We start from the raw sequence: 9,833 nt of genomic DNA on the forward strand, positions 1-9,833 counted from the left end.
ACAGACACGTCAGGCCCCAGGCTTGGGGAGTGTTTCTAGTTAGCATCCAATAATACACATAACTTTGCTTAGTACTTTAATTTTTGTCCCCGCCTTTTTCCTTTAGTGACAAGTGACAAGAGATACTAGTTTCCTGCTCATGGTAGTAATAGAAAGTTGTCATTTTTTTTGATAAAGTGAGCTGATCCGGCCGAGTGTGGTGGCTCATGCCTGTAATCCCAGCACTTTGGGAGGCCTAGGTGGGAAGATGACTTGAGCCCAGGAGTTCGAGACCAGCCTGAACATGATGAAACCCTGTCTCTACAAGAGAAGTATGCAAATTAGCTGGGTGGTGACCACTGATCACTTAAAAATGATTAAAATGGCAAATTGTATATTTTTACCGCAATTTAAAAACATTTACATAAAGTACTACATTTTTAAAGTTTGTGTGGTAGGCTGGGTGTGGTGGCTCATGCCTGTAATCCCAGCACTCTGGGAGGCTGAGATAGGTGGATTGCTTGAGCTTAGTTTGAGACCAGCCTGGGCAGCATGGTGAAACCCTGTGTCTACAAAAATTACAGCTGGGTGTGGTGGCACACGCCTGCACTCAAGCTACTAGGGAGACTGAAGTGGGAGAATCACAAGCCTGGGAGGTTGAGGCTGCAGGAAGCTGTGATCATGCCACTGTACTCCAGCTTGGGCGACAGAACAAGATCCTGTCTCCGAGTAAAGGAAAAAAATGTGACTGGAAAAAGAAATGAGCTACAGGAGCCTAAACCAAGCAAGGTTAAGATGGCAAAACCCAGCACCTCTGAGGCTGGTGCGAAGACAAGCTCAAACGAGGTCAAGGTATAAAGAAGCAGCAGAGTCTTCTAGGGCCAAGGTCTCCCCAACATTTCAGAGGTGGGGACCCCTCGTCGGAACTGATACCCCAGCTAAATTCCAGCTTGACCTCTGGAAGGGCTGGAGACTAAGGTCAGTCAGGGTGATCAGCCTTGTCAACATAACCAACCTCATAACCCTACGTACCAAGGCGTGGTGAGCTTCTCTGGCAACACTTTGTGTGTTGTCACACGTTATTGTTGAGTGCATTAAGTGCTCTCCATATGACTCTACTGGCAGAGGACACCTGGAAGCTCACGCTTAGTCTCTCCTAGACTCCATCCTTTGCATCTTTTCCCATGGCTGATTTTAATCTCTATTTTTAGCTGTAATAAATGCAACCAAGTATAGCAGCTTTGCTGAGTTTTGTGAGCCCTTCTAATGAATTACTGAACCTGAGGGTCCACTGCCCTCTCTGAGACCGTTTCTCCAGTGGACTCAAGAATGATACTCGGTTTAAGGGTTCTCAAAACGAGCATCAGCGGGTTCTGCCCAGGCCGGCCCCATGGGCTAAATTCTCTAATAACCACCTCCCTTCCCCGCCTACTGCAGCCAATCATTGCGCTGACTCGGCCCCTGGCCACGCCCTAACCCCGCCTCCGCTGCTTCGAAACCCGTCCCAAGCCCTGCAGCCCTATAGGCTGCCGCCAGATTCTCGAGCCCCTTTACCTCTCGGTGGCCTAAATCCCTGACTGCTCGGAGCCACTCTTCAGGCCAAAATGGGCCCAAAATGGGGAGGGCAAGTGAAGAATGTCACTAGACAGTCGGGCCCTCAAGGACCTGGCAACTGGAGGCTTGGACCTCGGGTCGGCTTCCCACGCGAAGCTTGCTCCCCACCTGCATCCGCACGTTGGTGGAGACGCTGCCCCGGCCCCACGGATGCCTCTGCGCATGTCAGACTCCCTGATGAACTACCCTTCCCAGAATCCCGCGGGAGCTGCTTAGGGCGACGGTCCTCTGATGGCCGATGCGGGAGAAACCCTGGCGTCAGGCGGCCCTCGAGTGGGGCACACGAAGTCGTGGCTTATTCTGGCTTCAGTATGCGGGGTGGAGAAGGCGATCCACGAGGCTGCCTCTGTTTCCTATGGATCAAACGCAGAAATCGTTCTGTAAGCCCCGCCCCCACTGCGTGCGGGAGGCTTTTGTCTCCATGGCAACCGTCAACTCTGGGAACGCCTGTCTTTCTCCATGGCAACTGTCTACACTGCAGGCTGGAGCCGCCCATTACTGGAGCCTTTAAGCAGTATGGGTGCTGGACAAACAGCGTGATCGGGTCGTAAAACTTGATGGAACGAATATTAGAGCACAAGGAAGAAAAAACCGGGCTAGGTGGGACTGAAATAGTTGATGTGAGGGAAGATTTCTCAAAGGAGGGAGCCTATTTTTTTGTTGTTTGTTTTTTACTTTTAGTTTTTCAAGACGGGGTCTCTCTCTGTTGCCAAAGCTGGAGCACAGTGGCACGATCTCGGCTCACTGCAACCTCCGCCTTCCGGATTCAAGCGATTCTCCTGCTTCAGCCTCCCGAGTGGCTGGGATTACAGGCGCCCGCCACCACGCCTGGCTAATCTTTTGTTATTTTTAGTAGTATGAGAAATGGGAAAGTTCTTCTTCAAAGATTATAAAAAGTCACAATTTCTTACTATAAGATTGCTATCCACTATTATATATTCCAAATCAGCTGTCCTAGCTTGCTTTGGCATGCCTGGACAGAACTAGACAAGCCCCAGCCCATAGTGCATAGTTAAGGAAACATCCTTAACTATCCCTGGGTAACTTCCTTTTCTTTCTTAGTTCTGTTCCCCTTACCCAATTAAAAACGTTTTAAACTAATAGCCAAACGGGTAAAGTGTAAAATGTGAGGTCCCATTCCAGCCAATGGAAACTGGACACAACAGTAGGGTGGATGCCTTAGGTTATAAGTAACTCTGTCTCCTTTCTTCGGTGGGGTCTCATGGCTGGACAGCTATTGAGTAGCACCCTTTCTGCAAAAAGTAAAGCTTGCCTTGCTGAGACATCATTTGTTCCCGCATTCTTTCTTTCTTTCTTTTTTTGTTTTGCAACACCAAAAACTTCATTCCCAACAGCAGAGACGGGTTTCCACCATGTTGCCCAGGCTGGTCGCCAACTCCTGACCTCAGGTGATCCACCCGCCTCGGCCTCCTTAAGTGCTGGGATTACAGGTGTGAGCCACCACTCTTGGCCCAGGAGGCGACCTTTGAATAAGGCTTTGAGGGATGAGCAGGAGGTTGCCTGGAAGAGAAGGGAAAATATAGTATATCTAGAGATCTGGCCAAAATTAAAAGTCTTAACGAGGGTGTGGGGAAACCGCCATTCTCCTACCCTGCTGGTAGGGAGAGGAATGTCTTCAGCCTTTGAGGAAGTAAATCAGTCAGTCAGCGGGTGACTGCTGAGAACCTACTGTATACTGGGAAGTGCTCCAGACACTAGGGATACAGCGGGGAAAGATATACAGGGGGGCAGGCAGTAACCACGAGACATATGATTGGAAATTGTAAGTGCTGTGAAGTAGGCCAGGTGTGATGGCTCACACCTGCAATCCCAGCACTTTGGGAGGCCGAGGTGGGTAGATCACTTGAGGCCAGGAGTTTGAGACCAGCCTGTCCAACATGGTGAAACCCCACCTCTACTAAAAATACAAAAATTAGCCAGGCGTGGTGGCTGGAGCCTGTAATCCCAGTTACTCAGGAGGCTGAGGCAGGGGAATCACTTGAATGTGGGAGGCAGAGGTTGTAACCGAGCCGAGGTCACACTACTGCACTCCAACCTGGGTCACAGAATGAGACTCCATCTCAAAAAAAAAAAAGTGCTGTGAAGTAAACAGGCAGGGGCTGAGATAGGAATGAAGGAGGGACTGTGGGATCAAGAAACAGAATTCTTTGAGAACATAGTGTGAAATAACATAAATAATATCAACCTCAAGAAAAATGTAGAGGAATACTATGAATTGCAGCTGGAATCTGCCCTAAATGTATATTTCTTCTTCCTGGTGTCTGTGACACTTTGAGTTGGGGTTTTCTTTTAGTTTCTTGAGTGTCTTGCTTTTGATGCTTTTAGCTACTCAAGCCAGTAAATTATCATTCTTGTTTGAGCTGTGTGAGAGGTGGTCAAGTTCAACATTTGAAGGAAGAGTTGAGAGATTCACTGAATGGGAGAGAGGGATAAGAAAAACATACCTTCTTTCTGTTTAGGTTTCTAAGGTGATAGGAGGTAAGCCTGGAGCTGCTGGTGGCCACCTTGCCACCATGGGGGGAGAACCTGCCAGAAAATGAACCTAACCAAAAAGGAAGCTAAACTAAGAGGAGTGACCAGATTACTGACATGTCACTTAAGCACCTGGATCTATCTGTTCCTGAAGGCAAAACTGTTCAATTACACAGGCTAATAAATTCCCTTTCTTTCTTAAGCAAGCAGAATACTCTTGGCTGGAAATGAATCTCTACCAGAAATTATTTAAAAATCCAGATGGATCGATGGCCAGGCGCGGTGGTTCACACCTGTAATCCCAGCACTTTGGGAGGCTGAGGCGGGTAGATCACGAGGTCAGGAGATCATGAGGTCAGGAGATCAAGACCATCCTGGCCAACATGGTGAAACCCCATCCCTACTAAAAATACAAAAAATTAGCCGGGCGTGGTGGTGGGCGCCTGTAATCTCAGCTACTAGGGAGGCTGAGGCAGAAGAATGGCGTGAACCCAGGAGGCGGAGCTTGCAGTGAGCCGAGATCGCGCCACTGCACTCCAGCCTGGGCGACAGAGCGAGACTCCATCTCAAAAAAAAAAAAAAAAAAAAAAAAAAAATCCAGATGGATCAAAGTTTTCATTGTGAAAAAAATCATAAAAGTACTAGATTAAAATATAGCAGAACTTTTTTTTCATAATCTTGGGGGTGAGGAAAGCCTTTGTTAGCATGATAGTAGATCCAAGAACTATAAAAGCAAATACAGATAGATTTAAAAATTTAAATTTAAATCTAAAAATTAAAAACTCTGTATGATAAATGTGAACAAAATTGAAGAGAAACTGGGAGAAAATATTAGTCACTTATACACCAAAGTGTTAATATGCGTAATATATAAGGACTTGTCATTATAAATCAATACAAAAAGGCTTCTCAATTAAAAATGGGCAAAATACATAAATAGGCAATTCACAGAATACAAAATATCAATTAATGCATAAAAAGATAATCTTACAACCAGGAGGACATTTTTACCTATCAGATTAAAATTGCTTTAAAAAATGACCAGGGCCGGGCACGATGGCTCAAGCCTGTAATCCCAGCACTTTGGGAGGCCGAGACGGGCGGATCACAAGGTCAGGAGATCGAGACCAGCCTGGCTAATACGGTGAAACCCCGTCTCTACTAAAAAATACAAAAAACTAGCTGGGTGAGGTGGCGGGCACCTGTAGTCCCAGCTACTCGGGAGGCTGAGGTAGGAGAATGGCGTAAACCCGGGAGGCGGAGCTTGCAGTGAGCTGAGATGCGGCCACTGCACTCCAGCCTGGCCGACAGAGCGAGACTCCGTCTCAAAAAATAAAATAAAATAAAAAAAAATTAAAAATGACCAATACCAAGTATTTGAGAAGGAAGTAAAGGAACAGAGAAATAGTCACTCATATATACTTCCAGGAGTTATGCAAATTGTTTCACCCCTTTTGGAGTACTACTTAGTAATAACTATGAAAAATTTAAATGTAGGTGTTCTGTAATCCCACAAGTACACTTGTAGGAATTCGTTTTGTACATAAGTCAAATAATAAATATCCAATGATGGAAAAGAAAATGAAAACAACTTAAATAGGCCGGGCGCGGTGGCTCAAGCCTGTAATTCCAGCACTTTGGGAGGCCGAGACGGGCGGATCACGAGGTCAGGAGATCGAGACCATCCTGGCTAACACGGTGAAACCCCGTCTCTACTAAAAACACAAAAAATTAGCCGGGCGAGGTGGCGGCGCCTGTGGTCCCAGCTACTCGGGAGGCTGAGGCAGGAGAATGGCGGGAACCCGGGAGGCGGAGCTTGCAGTGAGCTGAGATCTGGCCACTGCACTCCAGCCTGGGCGACAGAGCGAGACTCCGTCTCAAAAAAAAAAAAAAAAGAAAACAACTTAAATATCCATCAATAGGGATTGCTTAAACAAATTAAAGAAACCCTAGCATGAAATATTATGCAGCCGTGAAAAATGAAGATACCTATGTATGTATATATTTTTGTATAATATGTACAACATGTATATATTTTGCATTATCATGGGAAAGTATCCACATTATATCAAGTGAGAAAAGCAACTTCTTAAAATTATGTTTGCATGTAGTTATGCCATATACACCATACATATGTGAATATATATACATATAAAATCAGTTTCATAAAAACAGAAAGGGAGATTTCATATTTATAGAAAAAGTAGGAGGTCGGCCGGGCGCAGTGGCTCACGCCTGTAATCCCAGCACTTTGGGAGGCCGAGACGGGCGGATCACGAGGTCAGGAGATCGAGACCATCCTGGCTAACACGGTGAAACCCCGTCTCTACTAAAAAATACAAAAAACTAGCCGGGCGAGGTGGCGGGCGCCTATAGTCCCAGCTACTCGGGAGGCTGAGGCAGGAGAATGGCGTGAACCCGGGAGACGGAGCTTGCAGTGAGCTGAGATCCGGCCACCGCACTCCAGCCTGGGTGACAGAGCGAGACTCCGTCTCAAAAAAAAAAAAAAAAAAAAAAAAAAAAAAAAAAAAAAAAAAAAAAAAGAAAAAGTAGGAGGTCTTTGGGCTGAAGGGGTTTTTTTTTAAACAGATTTTGCTCGTTGCCCAGGCTAGAGTGCAATGGCACAATCTCAGCTCACTGCAGCCCCTGTCTCCCGGGTTCAAGCAATTCTCCTACCTCAGCCTCCCAAGTAGCTTAGATTACAGGCACGCACCACCACACCCAGCTAATTTTTTATTTTTAGTTTTAGTAGAGACAAAGTTTCACCATGTTAATCAGGATGGTCTCGATCTCCTGACCTCAGGTGATCCACATGCCTCGGCCTCCCAAAGTGCTGGGATGACAGGCGTGAGCCACCACACTCGGCCTGGAACAAAGATTTACGGGGCACTAAAGATTTCTTCACTTTTGTGTCATCTGAATTATTCACAATGAATATTACTTCAATCATTAAAGAAGCCACAAAAAATTAGGAGAAATACCTGGGCAATGATTTTAAAATACGATAATAGCACAGAAGACGGCTAGTGAGACACAGCCCCATATATTCACAGAAGTTCCAGCTGATACAGAACTTCTGGCAACCCATTGGCAACATACTCGAGGTCACAGAAATCCTCTCCCTGTGGCCCCATGACCTCACTGCCAGGATTTCACCTGGGAAATGGTTAGGCACTCATCCCTTTCATAAAAGGGAATGTTCCATACTATACATATATAAGTCAAAAGTGGCCAGGTGCGGTGGCTCACGCCTGTAATCCCAGCACTTTGGGAGGCCGAGGCGGGCAGATCACGAGGTCAGCAGATCGAGACCATCCCGGTTAACACGGTGAAACCCTGTCTCTACTAAAAATACAAAAATTAGCCGGGCGTGGTGGCGGGCGCCTGTAGTCCCAGTTACTCAGGAGGCTGGGGTGGGAGAATGGCGTGAACCCGGGAGGTGCAGGTTGCAGTGAGCTGAGATCGCGCCACTGCACTCCAGCCTGGGCGACAGAGCGAAACTCCTTCTCTAAATAAATAAATAAATAGTCAAAAGCTAGAAACAACAGCGAAACGCCTTCTCTAAATAAATAAAATAAATAAATAGTCAAAAGCTAGAAACAACAGCCTGGGCAACAGAGCGAAACTCCTTCTCTAAATAAATAAATAAATAGTCAAAAGCTAGAAACAACAGCGAAACGCCTTCTCTAAATAAATAAAATAAATAAATAGTCAAAAGCTAGAAACAACAGCCTGGGCAACAGAGCGAAACTCCTTCTCTAAATAAATAAATAAATAAATAAATAAATAAATAAATAGTCAAAAGCTAGAAACAACTAAAATGTCCAACAAGGGACTGGATAATATGTTGACTGAATATGCATAAGCTACGTGAAACGGCAAGACATCAGGTCGTTAAAGGTGACTTAATGATATGTTAAATAGCTGACACTCATTGCTATAAAAACGTCCTGCATCCATGGGCCGCATGCCGAGCCGCGGCAGGTAGGTCAAGTTCAGCCCTTTGGACGGCAATATGGCAACATGTGTGAGGAAATCAGGAAAATGGCTGGAGCCTTGGTTCCCATCATTGCCATTGTGGGAATTTTACTTTGAGGAATAATCACCCCAAAGGGAGAGAGGAGGTGGGCACGGGCATGTTCATTATAACATTATTTGTAATTGGGATAACTGGTGAATAACCCGTCAGTGAAAAGCTTAAAGAAGAATCCAAATGGAGAATGGATTTGTAAATTACACCTTCTCAATGGCGTATCATTATCCTTGGTAATGATAAAAGCGTATGGGACAGTGACAATGCTCATGGCATAATGATGGCAAAAATGGTCTCTACATGGTGATTACAATGAAATAAACTTGTATTTGTTTAAAAGATTTGAAAAGAAATATAAAAACTAAAAACAATATGACTTCTAAGGATGGCCAAATTGTCAGTGACGGCTTTTATGTTTTTGACCCAAAATTTCTGACAACTAAACCTATAGATATGGGATATAGATTTAAAAAACCATAAAGAGGATGGGTGCAATGGCTCTCGCCTATAATCCCAACACTTTGGGAGGCCCAGGCGGGTGGATCACGCAGGAGTTCAAGACCAGCCTGGTGAAACCCCATCTCTACTAAACCTACAAAAATTAGCTGGGTGTGGTGGCAGGTGCCTATAATCCCAGCTACTTGGGAGGCTGAGGCAGGAGAATCACTTGAACCTGGGTGGCAGAGGTTGCAGTAGAGATCATGCCACTGCACTCCAACCTGGGCGACAGAGTGAGACTCCATCTCAAAAAACAAAAAACATAAAGAAACACACCCAAGAATGACTGGCGAGTCTCTCTGAGCTGCAGAATTACAGAGAATTTGTCTTTTATTTCATACTTCTTTACACTTTCCAAATTATCCTTAATGATGAGCGTATGGTATTTCACTAAAATTTTTTCTGTTATAAAAATATATGGCTGGGCACGGTGGCTCAAGCCTGTAAATCCCAGCACTTTGGGAGACTGAGGTGGGCGGATCATGAGGTCAGGAATTCGAGACCAGCTTGGCCAATATGGTGAAACCCCGTCTCTACTAAAAATACAAAAATTAGCCGGGCATGGTGGCACACACCTGTAGTCCCATCTACTTGGGAGACTGAGGGAGAAGAATTGCTTGAACCTGGGAGGCAGAGGTTGCAGTGAGCTGAGAGCCTGCCATTGCATTCCAGCCTGGGAGACAGAGCGAGACTCTGTCTCAAAAAAAAAATATATATATATATCTATATATGTATATATACACACACACACACACACACACACACACATATATATATATAATTATTAAATTAGAAATAAAACTATGTTTTAAAAATATGATTAAAAGTCTCCCCTTGGGAGGCAGGGCCTGCAGTGAGCCAAGATCGCGCCACTGCCCTCCAGTCTGGGCGACAGAGCGAGACTGTGTCTCAAAAAAATAATAATAAAAAATCTCTCCTTGGTCATGAATAAATAGTGATGCTTAAGAACATGACACTTAATAGAACAATCACTTTGCAGGCCAGGCACGGGAGCTCACACCTGTAATCCCAACACTTTTGGAGGCCGATGGAGGAGGATCACATGAGGCCAGGTGTTTGAGACCAGCCTGGCCAACATGGTGAAACCCCACTTCTACCAAAAATACAAAAACTAGCTGGGAGTGGTGGCAGATGCCTGTAATCCCAGCTTCTTGGGAGGCTAATGTAGGAGAATCGCTTGAACCCTGGAGGTGGA

The sequence above is a fragment of the Macaca thibetana genome, chromosome 19, assembly GCF_024542745.1.
Source record: "Macaca thibetana thibetana isolate TM-01 chromosome 19, ASM2454274v1, whole genome shotgun sequence".
NCBI classification, from domain to species: Eukaryota; Metazoa; Chordata; class Mammalia; order Primates; family Cercopithecidae; genus Macaca; species Macaca thibetana.